Raw genomic sequence first — 15920 nt, forward strand, 5'->3', positions numbered from 1 at the left:
TACATCACATCGAGCGTCGTTCCCTGTACAATAGGAAGGATGCTAATATCCAAATGCTCTCGATGTGGAAAGCATCTCAATTATCATCAGATAAACCGGATGAAAAACTGAAGATGGTCTGGGAATCCTTAAATGAGGCTTCAAACGTGACGGACATGAATGGTATTCAAAATTATTTAAGAAAAGGAAATGCACACAAAATGAAAAAGGTGGCGACAAGTTCTAGTTTAGATGTAGATTTCAGTTTAGTAACGCATTTTGATACTTTTGTTACTGAATTGGAATCGACTACTAAACTAGAACTTTAAAAAAGGTTCATTATACGATCCCTTGTTTACAGCATAATGAGTAAAATAACATCCTAATTTATAGATTTAAATGTTGCTTGGTGCTTTTTAGGAAAAATAACACGCATCATAATTGAAAGGCAAGCCCTATAAACTTTGAAGGTTGGTTTGGAATTTTCTTTTCATGTCAACTTGTCATATAGTTCTCGTTGACAGGAATGGTTGACCAAAGAGGTAGAACTGGTAAAGATTGGCCTGGTCAAAAATTAGGGTTATAAAAAAAATTATATTACCTGCACATGTGATGACATTTTAATCTTTAGGGGAGGGGTTGCGTAAACACACCGAACTATAACAGTAATAGTAACTTTCTTACGGCACAAGTGGTGAGTTTTCAATGGTTATTATCAGGTAAGATTTAAAAAAAAATGCAACAAAACCCTCTGGTTATATATCATATCACAGATGATGAGCAGAGTGATGATGTGACTCCTCTTGACCCGATGTGAATTCTGACCCATCACCCGAGAACCAGAAGAGGATGAAGATGAAGAGAATGAAGACTGGAAGATCATCGAATACTCAGAGTCAGGTAGGAACGAATAATAAGCGAGGGTGTGAATGGAGAGGGATGGAGAGATAGAGGGGGGAGGGGCTAAAAGAAAAAAAAGAGGAAAGAAGCCATTTTAATGAATCAAAAGGTATATATGTATCAGACGCGTTTTCGATAAAAACCAAAACCAAGAGACAAAAATTGCACCGTGCACGTTGTACCTTAATTGAAATTTCTAATAACATTCACCCAACCATATATTATTAAATCGTAGACAAAGATGACATTGTTGGAGACTTCGACGAGTATGGAGGTTCACCTGGGAATTCAGAACTTTGTGCAGTTGTTCGTCCAGTGGCGAACGTTACGTTGGCCTTACAAGTAGCTAACGCTCTTCGCTTGGACGTGAATGACATTTTATCTCTCATTGCTCCGCACGACCCTGCATTAATGGAGAGATTAGCGTGGAAACTCCTGCATCAATGGTGTAGACGTCTAGGAAGACAGGAGAAGGGAGAAGATGACTACCCTTCTTCTAGGATACAACATCGAAGACACTCAACCAGGTTTAATCACAACTTGATTTTTTTAATCGCACTTGGTATTGTGTAAAACAAGTTTTATAAACAAATATGTTGGAATGAAAAAGGACACTTTGATAACATATCAACCCCCAAAAATGTTTTTGTATATAAACTGGGTTCTAAAATAAACTAATCAAAATTCACAAGCGCACCGCACAAATTCTACTCTATCAGTCAAAATGAACAAAATTTGACACAGGCTAGCTTCAATAATCTTCAGTAACCACATCTCAAAAATTGAGAGATTAGTTTAATAACAAAGAAGTTGTAGTCCCTCAAAGCAATTGGTTCCGGAATCCAAAGTCACAAAAGTCTCAATTTCAGTCTTAACGAAATGTTCATTATTTGTTTCACTGCTGTTGAGTCCATTCATGCATTATGCTTCTATAATCTCAATAGGTGTGTTTAAATTTCATCCTAACATCCTGTAACTGCTTAGTTACTGAGGCAATCAATTAAATATGCCGATAGTAATGACATGAACTTTAATAAACTGGTAAGTTTGTTTAATCCCATTTCATTTTCATTGTTCTTTCTCAAGTTGCCATTTTGTGACTTTGGGTTCCAGAACCAATTGATTAATTATTGACATGTGCTTATTAAAGATTATTGAAGCTATCTTTTGTCAAAATTTGGTTCATTCTGACCGGGTGGAATTGATGTAGTGCGCTTGTTAAGTTTGATAAGTTTCTTAACCCAATTTATATATTGACAAAAGGGACACGTGTGTCCTCATGGTTCCATTATAATTGCTAATTGCTCCTCTACAAATTCTACAAACTAATGGAATGGCCAACTTCAACCCTGGATTTCACACTATACCCTATCCTTTACCTAACCATAAACTAACATAAAACACCCTTGCAACCCTAACCCGTATCTTAGACGAAATAAAGCCCGGAGGAATTGTCGCTGGGAAAATGTTGTGTCACCGTCCTGATTCACTGTAATTGTGGTGTGATTATGTCCTCCAAAATATAGGTATTGATGAAATCTCTGTCAAGATTCGTACATCTCCAGACCTTATTGACCTCTCCCAACGGCTAGATTTACCAGCTTCTGAATTTTGTCAGTTGATGGCTTCATCTTTTACCTTTGAACCTGCCTTCATACGTCAAGTGATTCTACAAATGCTTCAGAGATGGGTCAAACAAGGAGGAACAAGACTGAGGTTGCTTGAAATTGTTCAAGCGTTTAATTTCAATGATGCTGCAGAGCATATAGCCAGAGGTAGGCTGGTCTATTCATTGGACATAATTAAATCAAGTGTATTTTTTTAATGTGTGTGCTTTTTGTCGCGTAGACCTATCATAATTTATGCTTATTTATTCTGCGTATTACATGGACTCGGTTTTTGTCTCACCTGGGGCCCATTTCATAAAGAGTTGCTATTATAGTAAGTTGCTATCATAGCAACTCTGGTAGATAAGCAACTTTTACTTGCTATACTAGCAACTTGCTATGCTAGCAACTTTGCATTTCATAAAAGCACATTCGCTGGAAAGTCAGCTTGACTTTCCAGCGAATTATTTGAATAGTCATGTACGAGGCTGATTAGGGGGAAATCCCCTTCCTCTCCCCTTTTTTTTCAATTCGAATCACAAATTAAGCTAGAAAGCACTGGTGGATCATGCACAGCAAGCCCATGCCTCTCCCCCACCTTTGAGAGGTCAAGTTATAAGAAACAAGTGGAATGCCTCTGGCCGTCTCACCTGCATCACGCTGTTCAATATAGCAGCAGTGCTGACTTTGAATACTACTCTAACTCGCACAAGATGTTCAGTGATACATGGTTACTCTTATGTCCACTTTTTATGAACTAGACCAATAAACTTACAGAGATATGATAGTTATTCAACAAAAAACCCCAACATGGCCAAAGTTCATTGACCTTACATGACCTTTGACCTTGATCATGTGACCTGAAACTCGAACAGGATGTTCAGTGATACTTGATTACTCTTATGTACAAGTTTCATGAATCAGATCCATAAACTTTCAAAGTTATGATGGTAATTCAACAGATACACCCAATTCGGCCAAAGTTCATTGACCCTAAATGACCTTTGACCTTGGTCATGTGACGTGAACCTCATGTAGGATGTTCAGTGATACTTGATTAACCTTATGTCCAAGTTTCATGAACTAGGTCCATATATTTTCTAAGTTATGATGACATTTCAAAAACTTAACCTCGGGTTAAGATTTCGATGTTGATTCCTCCAACATGGTCTAAGTTTATTGACCCTAAATGACCTTTGACCTTGATCATGTGACATGAAACTCTAATAGGATGTTCAGTAATACTTGATTAACCTTATGGCCAAGTTTTATTAACCAGGTCCCTATACTTTCTAAGTTATGACGTCATTTCAAATCTTTAACCTCAGGTTAAGATTTGATGTTGACGCCGCCGCCGCCGCCGTCGGAAAAGCGGCGCCTATAGTCTCACTTTGCTTCGCAGGTGAGACAAAAAATAAAAGTGAATACTAATGTATTTTTTTTGCTTGTTAATTTTTTCGGGGGCGAAATTATTAATTTGCAGCTGCAAACAGGGTCTGGAGCGCAGCATAAGACTAGCCATAGCCATTGAAGCAGAGTGACTGATGGCTTGCAATAATCCTGACTCGGGAAGAGAGTAAGAAGAAATTATTCATTTTTCAGAGGATTCTTTCTCTATTGTGTAAGTTTTCAGATAATTTAGGCATTTTAGCCCTATGCCAGGTAAAAAAATTATTTTCATAAATATGAAAATGCATCATTAACGCCGTTCGAAATTTCACCTTCAACAAATTTTCTACCACACAATTTTAATCCCAGTCCCACCCTTGACTTTTTGTGTTGGTAATGCAAGTTTGTATCAACAACACGGCAGGCGCGAGGCGCAGGCCACTGCTGGAGCAGTGCTGTTAAAAATCATCCTGAAGCAAGTAAATACATAGGCTCTAATTATACATGAAACATTGAAAATGACCGTAAAAGATTATTTTTGCTTATGTTTGAAATGATTTTTAAGTCATCGTATTCAATGGCGAATAACCATCCACTTAATAATGGATTCAACAATGGCCACAACTTTTTTTTAAGAAAGTCAGAAACAGAAAAAAGAGCAATTTATCATGTTTTTAGGGCCTAGGGCTTTATAAATTTAGGCCTTAAATTTAACACTTCCACATAATAGATCTACCTTCCTCTTTTTTTTCCCCACAAGAAAAAAAAATCCTCTCCAATTTTCTTTTTTTTTAAGTCTGTCTACAACCTCCCTTTTTTATCCTTGGCCTGCCCTGGGATAAACTGGAAAATTCGTTGTTTCGGAGGAACTTTTTAACTTTTTTTCGGGGGGGGGGTAGATAGGACAAAAAAAAACATAATTTCTACTAGAAAGCATTACTTTAATTATATATATTCTTTATTAGCATTATTATCACAGACATTGCTCTAAATATCCGTTCTCTTGTAAGAGCCCTTTGGGCATGCGTGAGCACAACGTACGCCATTCTTAACGATGAACTTGACATTGATAAACCCTTTACAGTGTCAACTTGACACTCCCCCAATACCAGCGTCAAATATTTAACCCTATTTTACGCTCCAGTAACCATACTTAACGCTCCAATAAAAAGTTGACGCTACTACTGGACCGTCAACTTTTTATGAAATGCGCTGCAGCGTCAAACATTAAATTTGACGCTGCAAGTAAAATTTGAGGCTGTTTTGGGACTTGACGCTGACGCTGTACCTTTATGAAATGGGCCCCTGCATAGCAGAGTGAGACGATAGGCGCCGCTTTTCCGACGGTAGCAGCGGCGTCAACATCAAATTTTAACCTGAGGTTAAGTTTTTGAAATGACATAACTTAAAAAGTATATGGACCTAGTTCATGAAACTTGACCATAAGGTCAATAAAGTATTACTGAACATCCTATCAGAGTTTCATGTCACATGACCAATGTCAAAGGTCATTTAGGGTCAACGAACTTAGACCATGTTGGAGGAATCACCATTGAAATCTTAACCTGAGGTTAAGTTTTTGAAATGTCATCATAACAGAAAATATATGAACCTAGTTCACGAAACGTGGACATAAGGTTAATCAATTATCACTAAACATCCTGCGTGAGTTTTATGTCACATGACCAAGGGTAAAGGTCATTTAGGGTCAATGAACTTTGGCCGAATTGGGGGTATCTGTTGAATTCCCATCATAACTTTGACAGTTTATGGATCTGATTCATGAAACATGGACGTAATAGTAATCAAGCATCACTGAACATTTTGTGCAAGTTTCAGCTCTCATGATTAAGGTCATTTAGGGTCAGTGAACTTTGGTCAAATTGGGGTATCTGTTGAATTACCATGACTTAGAAAGTTTATTGGTCTACTTCATTAAACTTGGACATTAGAGTAATCAAGTATCACTAAACATCCTGTGCGCATTTCAGGTCACATGACCAAGGTCAAAGGTCAATGAACTTTAGCCGAATTGGGTGTATCTGTTGAATTACCATCATAACTTTGAAAGTTTATGGATCTGATTCATGAATCTTGGACATAAGAGTAATCAAGTATCACTGAACATCTGTGCGAGTTTCAAGTCACATGATCAAGGTCAAAGGTCATGTAAGGTCAATGAACTTTGGCCATGTTTTTTTTTGTTGAATAACCATCATATCTCTGTAAGTTCATTGGTCTACATGTAGTTCATAAAAAGTGGACATAAGAGTAACCATGTATCACTGAACATCTTGTGCGAGTTAGAGTAGTTTTCAAAGTCAGCACTGCTGCTATATTGAACCGTGTGATGCAGTTCGAGACGGCAGAGGCATTCCACTTGTTTAATTATGAGGGAGCAATGAACAGCTGTCTTAATCTTTTAACAGGAGCATTAGAGGAGAACTACAAAAAAGTCTTTGACATACAGAGGGAGCTCTATTGTCCGATTTCAAAATGGATGGAGGAACGTTCACTACGTTACAACCCACAGCCAAAGGAGACTAACAATCAGATTTAGATCTATGCAATATTTATCTCACTGAACTTTTTAATGTCACTCTTGCAAGTATTTTATTGCTTACAATATAATTATGAGTTATTTACAAAACCTTGAAAGAGAATGAGGCTGGCTCTAACAGTTTGATCAACGACTGACACTCGACACTCTTGTTCAACAATTGCTGAGGCGAGTGATAAATCGCTCTTCAAGAAATGGTTTAAAGGTCAAGTCCACCTCAGAAAGATGTTGATTTGAATCGTTAGAGAACAAGTTGAATGCCCTGGCCGTCTCACCTGCATCACACGATTCAACATAGCAGCAGTGCTGACTTTGAAAACTGCTATAACTCGCACAAGATGTTCAGTGATACTTGGTTACTCTTATTTCCACGTATTATGAACTAGACCAATACACTTTACAGAGATAGGATGGTAATTCAAAAAATACCCAAATGTGGCCAAAGTCCATTGACCTCACATGACCTTTGACCTTGATCATGTGACCTGAAACTTGCACAGGATATTCAGTGATACTTGATCACTCTTATATCCAAGTTTCAAAAGTCAGATCAATAAACTTGCAAAGTTATGATGGTAATTCAACAGATACCCCCATTATTGCCAAAGTTCATTGACCTTTGACCTTAGTCATGTGACTTAAAATTCATACAGGATGTTCAGTGATACTTGATTATTCTTATGTCCAAGTTTTATGAACTAGACCAACATACTTTTAAAGTTATGATGGTAAATCAACAAATACCCCCAATTCGGCCAAAGTTCATTATGGCCAAGTTTCATGAACTAAGTCAATATGTTTTTTAAGTGATGTCATTTCAAAAACTTAACCTTAGCTTAAGGTTTGATGTTGACGACGTCGCAGCCGCCGCACAGTTGGCCAGAATGAACCCAAAGTGCGCCAAAACCCTTAATTCACATATTTGTACAATTAAATTTGGTAGGGGTAATTTCACCCGTAGAATTCAATAAAAGTATTTTCAAATATTGATGACGTCGTTGAAATACTGTTTTCTGATTGGCTGTTCACATTTGAGAAGAAATTACAAGTTTTTAATTTTCAGAAACTAGTTTTAGAGAAATTCCAGCAATAAGGAAGCATATTAGCAAACAGCAAACACATAGACAGGCAAACAAACAAAAAAAAGTCTGTGCTCGGGGTGCAAACAATTCAATTTGTGACTTGAGTATCGCTTAAAGAGGGCGCTCTACCATGAATCCGGAATTGTAAAATTCAAAGTGAAATTGTAAAAAAAAATGCAAAGGAGTATTTTCATTCCCTGGGTACAATGATTAACCACACCTACATGAATTAAAATGGATTGACTCCAGAAGTGGACAGTGAAATCTTTAAAATAATTATTCCAATGATAAATAATAGAGGCCGGGTCCTCTGCAGGTTAATTGTATTGTACAACGCCTACTTAGCTTGTTGTACGCGATCAAATGGGAGGCTGAATGTTACACATTCGTACCGTTGCACACAAGACGTACCATCCTAAATGTACCGTCCAAAATGTACCATTGCACGGCTTAGGAGGTGACGTCACAATGCGATTTCATTGAATAAGGTGACAATGCGCGTACAGCCCGCTGGCTAATGCGCAATGCTGTCCAAGATCATGCGCGCTTGTGGGCCCGGCTTGTGGGATTTTGCTTTTCGCTTTCGATATTTTTGCTCCCTTTTCATAGATTACTGCAGGGAAAAACTCTTGTTTTTTCATATTTTCGCTAGAAATTACCGAGGCGTTGTACAACACAAATAGCGAATATCTTATTCGTGCGATGGTGCGAGATTTCGCATTCGGTGAAAGAAAGAAACGCTCTATTCAACTCGGCTAACGCCTCGTTGAATAAGCATCTTTCTCCATGCGAAATCTCGCACCATCGCACTCATGCCTATTCGCTATTTGTATACCGTAAAAGGCCCTACAAGGCCTTCCTAATTTACCAAGAACGGCGTATACAAAGTTATTCCGAAACAGAGTCTTTCTCTGCTATCTCACCAACCATTATGTCTTTGGTGAGAGGATCTTTTAGCATACTTTGAACATCAGGGGGAAGAGGCTGTGCTTGTTGTACTTTAAAAATTTGCTACTAATCACAATGTCACTAGTTAGTCTGTGGAATACATATAAAGTCAATAAGAGTCATAAACCAAACAATCCTTGAAATGATAATATGCACTTCCTTCTTGATTGATTTTAACAATAATCTATAGCAAATTTAGAATGAGCCAAGATATAAACGAATTCATACGTGTATGTGAAGTTACAAACCCTTCATTTTTTTTTTTTTGGGGGGGGGATAAATACTAATAATGATAATGCAACTTATACATGTATAGATCCCACGTATATGTCCTTTACACATTTTCATATTTTGGCAGAAAACTGAGTGAGACCAATCACATCCCTAGTCATGTGTGTTATAGCGATATACAGTAGCCCTTACTTGGTTTATGAACAACAAAACAGATTAATAATCTTTACGGGAATTGAATTTATCTTCTCAGAATGACAGCATATCAGATATGCAACACGGGATGGAACAGTTTGACATTAAAATGAAAATGTTTTACTAGTATTATTATATAGTTAGTGGAAGTGGAAATGGAAGCTTGTTTTTTACGCATGTTTAACGAAATTATTTCAGGAAGATACCAGTCAAAAGAACCAGACACTTGAGCCAGACATCCCCCCCCCCCCCTCTCTCCCACCACGCGACGGTGAGTTTCACAGATACGGTCCCGGAGGGAGCGGGGAGTTTGTTTAATGTCACCCGCAACGTTCGGCACGCGCATAATGGGACACTAACTTGGAACGATTTTTGTGATAAATACGGCGAACATGTGGTTGGAAAATTGGTTATATCTCCAGAAAATAAACGTAAATGCAGCTAAATTTGGTATCATTGTAAAGCATGAGCTATAACAAAGACCGTCATGGTATTTACAGCGCAGCAATCGACAGCAATTTGTAAAAGAAATGCTCATGAAAAAAAAAATGCTAAAACCCCCCATTGTCAAATGGTTTCGTCCAAAATTACCTCTGAAGGGATATCATTTTATCTTGAAAATTTTCTATAACTTAAAACAATCATTTATCAATGAGTACCGTGAATTAAAAATAAATTAAACAATCCGTTTTGTTAAAACAGTGAAATATTTAAAACGTGTCATTGTTATATGCGGTAGCCGTAAAGGGTCATTTTCCGGTAATATTGAGTAAATGGGCATCTAATAATCAATTTCATGGAGAAATACTGTATGGAGACATCCTACAGGTTCTTATCTTTTCTTAGAACATGAAAAAAAATGTTTCATGACCAAAAAACAGTTTTGGCGCACTTTTGCTCTCTCCTGGCCCACTGTGCGCCGTCGGAAAAGCGGCGCCTTTAGTCTCACTCTACTATGCAGGTGAGACCAAAATCAGACAAGCACAATGCTGAACATTTCATCAAAATCGGACGTAAAATAAGAAAGTTATGACATTTCAAAATTTCGCTTATTTTCAACAAAATAGTTATATGAACGAGCCAGTTACATCCAAATGAGAGAGTCGATGATGTCACTCACTATTTTTTTTTTGTTTTTTTATTGTTTGAATTATACAATATTTCAATTTTTACGAATTTGACGATTAGGACCTCCTTGCCTGAAGCACAAAATGTTAAAATAATGGAATTCCACGTGTTCAGGGAGGAATGGAATTTAATTTCACATGACAATACGAGAAAATAAAAATATTTCATATAATAAAATACAAAAGAAATAGTGAGTGATGTCATCAACTCTCTCATTTTGGATGTAACTGGCTCGTTCGTATAACTACTTTGTTGAAAATAAGCAAAACTTAAAACTGCCATAACTTTATTATTTTACATCCGATTTTGATGAAATTTTCAGTGTTATGCTTGTTGAATTTTTCTCTCTTTATTCAAATCTAGGTTTTGTTGGGGTGGACTTGTCCTTAAAGGAGAGCTGTAGGAAGTGAAGATTTTCACAACTCCTGGTATTATGTAGTATCCATCCTTGTACAATAAATCTAACAATAAACCTCGAAGGCCAAACGAACATGTGGCTTTCTTCCTATTATTTCTTATATTTCAAAGTTAATAATTTTGCCGAAGGTATATGATGCTTCTATTTGTGCAATAAAACAAAGGAGACACAATGTTTCGTCTTATCCTAGCCACATCTCACTTTCTTTTTTTATACATAGATTTAATAATTAAATAAATTGAAATAATAAATAATCAAATAAAAGGAGACACAATGAAAGATCTTTTCGAGCCAAATCTTTTTTATTATTGAATAAAAAACACACTGAACTATCTTTAAAAAAAAATCTATTTCTATAGTGGGCGTGTCGTGGTTATGACTCTCGCCTTTCAAACAGAGGGTCGTGGGTTCGAATCCCAGCCATAGCGTGTTTTCCCTCAGCAAGAAGTTTAACCACACTGTGCTGCACCCAACCCAGGTGAGGTGAATGGGTACCTGCCAGGATTAATTCCTTGAATGCACGAGCGCTGAAAGGCAGCTCGAGCTAAAGCCGGGGTAATAGTAATAATAACATTGCGTCTTGGAATAGATTGTTTCTAGATAGATGGCATTATACAAATGTCCATTATTATTATATTCATTATTATTTCCTGATCGGATTTATTTTTACTTTCCAATGACAGCAATGCCACATCACCGTGGTTTCTTAGATCTGTTCACACATGGCCTCATTGATCACGAGGGAGGAGAGCTGAGGATAGACGAACCTGATATTAGGGTATCCATCCCTTCAGGAGCGATCCCCAAAGGAATGAAATCACTTGTTACTCTCACTATCCTCAGTCGAAGTCCATCTAAGTTTCCTCTGGATCCTGAGGAGGTTCTTGTAACACCACCCATCCGATGTTCCTTCAACCATCATCTTCTCAAACCTGCCACTATAGTGCTTCCACACTACATTGCTCCAGATCAATACCAGCAGAAGAAGCAAGACTTGCGTGTGAAGCTTTATAGCAAAATAGAACCAGGTAATATAGGAAATAGTATATGTAATATGAATTTGGTTCTCTTGTGTGCTTTGTGGGCTTCGTGGCGTTGATATGTAATTTTTCAAATGTATATTTAGCCGCATTTTCTCTTTTTTGTACACCCGATACGCCAAAATAGATGATGAAATGTAAAGCAACTTAAAATAATGTATGAGGTAAATATAATAACTGTATTAGTTAATGTTTTTTCCAACACAGTACACTGGCTTGAACGCCAAGTATTTTCTCGTCTATCGTTAAATATTCTAGGAGAATTTGGTTACAGGACTTTGCTTCCTGAATCGTCGAAGGGTTTTGAGATCTCAGAAGACAGGGTTACCTTCTCGACACGTCATCTTCAATACTTTGCTCTCTCTTCAAACGATATTCACGGAGTTCAGCTCATCTGTGAAGTATCACAGCCTATGTTCATGACCAACTTCCAGCATCCCAATCTTCGAATGTATATAGCGCATCCCTGCAATACTACAGTATGTACAGACCCTACGTTGATTATCAGGAGTTGCATTAAATGCATGGAAAATTACAATAGCAAAATCTGACCTTTTACGTGTTTTAAACATATAAAAGTAGCAAAACTTGTCGCATCTTTAAGAGTTGCTCTCAAGTACATGAAAATTTGATCGTGAAGCAGTAATTATATGTGTGTGTGTGTGTGTGTGTGCGGGTGTGTGTTGTATAGGTGTGTGTGTGTGCGTGTGTGTGAGAGAGAGGGTTGTGTTTGCCTGTGTTTGCCTGTGGAGGTGCCGGGCCGAGTGGTCTAAGGCGCCTGGCTATACATGGAAAGTCCGGAGTTCGATCCCCGGCCGCGGCACCTATGCCCGTGAGCAAGGCGTTTAATCTACAATGCTCTCTTTTATCCTGCTTTCAAATAAATGGAAATGCTATATGCATTATTGGTAGCTAGATGTGCACTTGGTTTTTTTTATTGATTAAGTTTCTTTATTGATTATACAATAATAATCATTGATAAAGAATCAATCAATAAAGAAAATGCATAAATTTTATCCAAACAGTGAATCACACGTGATATCTAGATTTTTAAGAACGTTTATTTCCAGGGTGTAAGAGGACACAATTGCAGATTGTTGGAACCATTCTATGAAGTCACGACTGTTATCAAATTTAATCTGGAATCTGCTGAAGATGACATCAATATTTCATGTCTAACTGGCTCAGAGAAGACCCAGGAAACTGTAAGCATCTGAAGAACTTTTCTGTCACCCCTCTTTGATATCATGTAGCATATCTAGGTTTACATTATATTACTGTGAAGCAAATCTACTAAGCGCTTAGCGCCTAACTTTAATAGGCGCGTTGAGCACTCTGCCGCAGAGTGGATTTGGTGCTATAAATCCCATCTATTATTACTAAGAAAGTGTTCTTACTATCTACCCTAGAATGGCTTGTTAATAATCACTATTATCTTCTAGAAACTTGATCAATTGCTTAAGGAAAATAAATAATGTGGTCTCTACAGAATGATGCAGAAAAAAATCACGAGCCAAAAATGTTCGACAAAGATAAAATGATGATTGTAAACAATTTCTTGTATTAAAAGCAGTTCATGTCAATTATCAGATTCCATTGTCAATCTCTTTACTATATATAAAGGTTCATGCGTATTCCCTACTATCTGGAGGTTGTAATACTATCAACATCAATCTACCGTCCTCAACCCATGATAAGATTGTTCGTGTTTCCATTGAGCAAGGCGTGGTCACACTTGCAGAACAAGAAATTAATATCCATAAAGAAGGTATGTGAAAAAAAATGAATGAATGAATGAATGAATGAAGACGGTTAATTTTTCAAGATATAAAAACCATCGAAACCAAGGCACTGCACTTCCATGTAAACCATTATCATCTTATGTAGATTATCATTTTAAAGAGAATGAAATGATCTATTTATTGGTATCAATCACACATTAATATTTACTAAAACCTCAAGTCAGACTTCCAAAATTATATTCATATTGTTTATATATGTGTGTGTATAATACATGCATTTATCTATATATTTATGGACATATATATATATATATATATATATATATATATATATATATATATATATATAGTATTATGTAGGTAATCGGAAGAAAGAAATTTTGCTAATTGCACTTTAAATATAAGAGTACTGAAACAATCATATTGATTTCCATCCTATTTGCATGATATCACGTCAAAAGGAATGCCAATGATGTATCAGGCATCATGTTCTTGACTTGACAAAAAAAAAATCCATAATGAAATCAACTTTGGAACATATCATTCAATTAAGACAAATTAATATTTTATGGTGCATTTATAAGCTTGTGGAGTACTTGAATCCAGAAGAACTATGTTGGCTTTCTTTTTTCTTTAACAGTGGAACCTGATTACGAAAAAACACAAAGGTAAGAGAATGTAAATCTTTTAACACATATGAGATTAGAATTTTACAAATTTATCAGAAAAAAAGTTAGAATGCGACAATTTGGGGAAAAGGGCGATCAATGAATCGTCTTTTAGCAGTTAAGAATGTTTTGTTCTTTTTTATCAATATCTCTGCAAAAATATGTTCTTCAAAATTAAAAAAACATGAAATTTCACAAATGCAATTGTATGATCACCTACGTGTTTCTTTTCCTTTCTTATTAGATGGAAAATATATGCAAAATAATTTCGGTACAAAATGCCAAGTTGATGAAAAAGAGTATGAACAGATTCCATGAAATCATGGATTGGTATTTTGTACCATTGATTTTATGATTACTTTTTTCTTAATAAAATCGGAAGGTGAATTTTGTCCGCATTTCAATTACATAGTAGCTCCAAATTTTTACATAACGATGCAGATTGTGTGGATCAAAAATAAACTCCAGTTGTGGTGACGAGAAAGAATTTGCACAAATTCAAGGAAATAACCACCAATAAACAAAACATAATTTTGTACAAAATGCTTCTGGTAGTAAATGCGTTTATTGCTTACCAATTAGCAAATTAAGAATTTTATTGCTGCTGCTGGTTATTTATGTATTTCGCCAAACAATAAAAAAACACAGTCCCATATGTGCCTATATATCATATGTTGACAATTCTCAGCGTGTTGGCTTTTTGCGTTGGTTTGAGAAATTGAACTGAACGTATCAGATCAAGATCTTTGATAGTTATGTGAAAATTTACCTTGAATTTAAAGTATTTTCCAATGAAATTAGTAATTTGAAGCGTCTACTCTAACTTGACTGAACTCAGACTGCACTTCGTTTAATCCACATTCAGAAGAGGCCGATTGAGGTTCGTTTCGAACGACGTGATACAGGTGTTGACTGGTTTAGTCTCTGGAATAAAGAATGCAAGTGAGCTTGGTTACCAGCTAGGTTTCTCCCACTCGATGGTCAGCAAGTATCTTTCCAGAGCAGACTCTTCCGCAAGTATTGTCTCGAATGCAGGTCTTAAAGAGATGCTTCACGACTGGAGAAAACGCGTCCGACCTAGTGAACAGGTTAAGAAGCTTCAACTTGCTTTAGAGACCGTTGGGTTAAGAAATGTAGCTGAATTCATATTTCACAACACTTAGACATGTTGGAGTGTAGTCGATCCTCATAGGCTCAAATAATTTTCTACGAATCTTCCATGTCTTCTAAAGTAGGAACTGGAGGGAAAAGTTTTGTAAACACTTTAATTCAGCTTGTTTCATTACTGCATGTCAGGTACGCATTTTTAAGACTGTTAAAGGAGCGCCTTTGGTGATCTTTTCCAGTAAAATGAAAGTTATGCTAACTCTGTACTTAAAGCATACAGGGCGCGTCTTTTTAGCTTTCTAAAATGTGCATGACAGTAATGTCATAATTAAACGATCTTGCTCTTACAAGGTCTAATGGACTTTATTTTATAGTTAATTTTACTTTGGGCACTTAAGTATATTCCTTTATTAAAAAGACACCATTCTTCAAGTATTTAGAAATATGTGACTTTCGGATTGAAAGAAAATACATATTTGAATTACCAAATGATAGATACACAATGTACGTGTATAGAGAGGGTTCTTGCTGGTGGTACGTCGATGTTCATGACTTATTTTATAAAGTGTTATAGCAACAAGTAGCTTTAATTATACATTCGCTTGTGATTGGCAAAAGGTTGTGAATGAATTATTTTGTAGCTGCAATTATAAATGATATTTAATATGATGATGAGTAATGATATTTTCTGTGCAAAAAATCGTTAACCTTAGCAGACATAATCTCCATCTGGGAAACTCTAATTATGCAGAGAATAATTTGTACATTCAATGTTAGAATTACACATTCATTCATTTCATTTACTCCACCTTCATGTGTGTAAACACACATATATAACATATATATATATATAAAAATATATATATATATATATATATATATATATATATATATATATATATATTCATATATATTATTCAATTAAG

The 15920-nt window shown here is 36.2% G+C and overlaps 1 pseudogene; it reads left to right on the plus strand.

The window, feature by feature from the left end:
• Nucleotides 1–62: 62 nt before the first annotated feature.
• LOC121417610 lies at nt 63–15393 on the plus strand (annotated as a pseudogene).
• The last annotated feature ends 527 nt before the right edge of the window (nt 15394–15920 follow it).

The sequence above is a fragment of the Lytechinus variegatus genome, chromosome 6 (genome assembly GCF_018143015.1).
Source record: "Lytechinus variegatus isolate NC3 chromosome 6, Lvar_3.0, whole genome shotgun sequence".
Classification (NCBI taxonomy): domain Eukaryota; kingdom Metazoa; phylum Echinodermata; class Echinoidea; order Temnopleuroida; family Toxopneustidae; genus Lytechinus; species Lytechinus variegatus.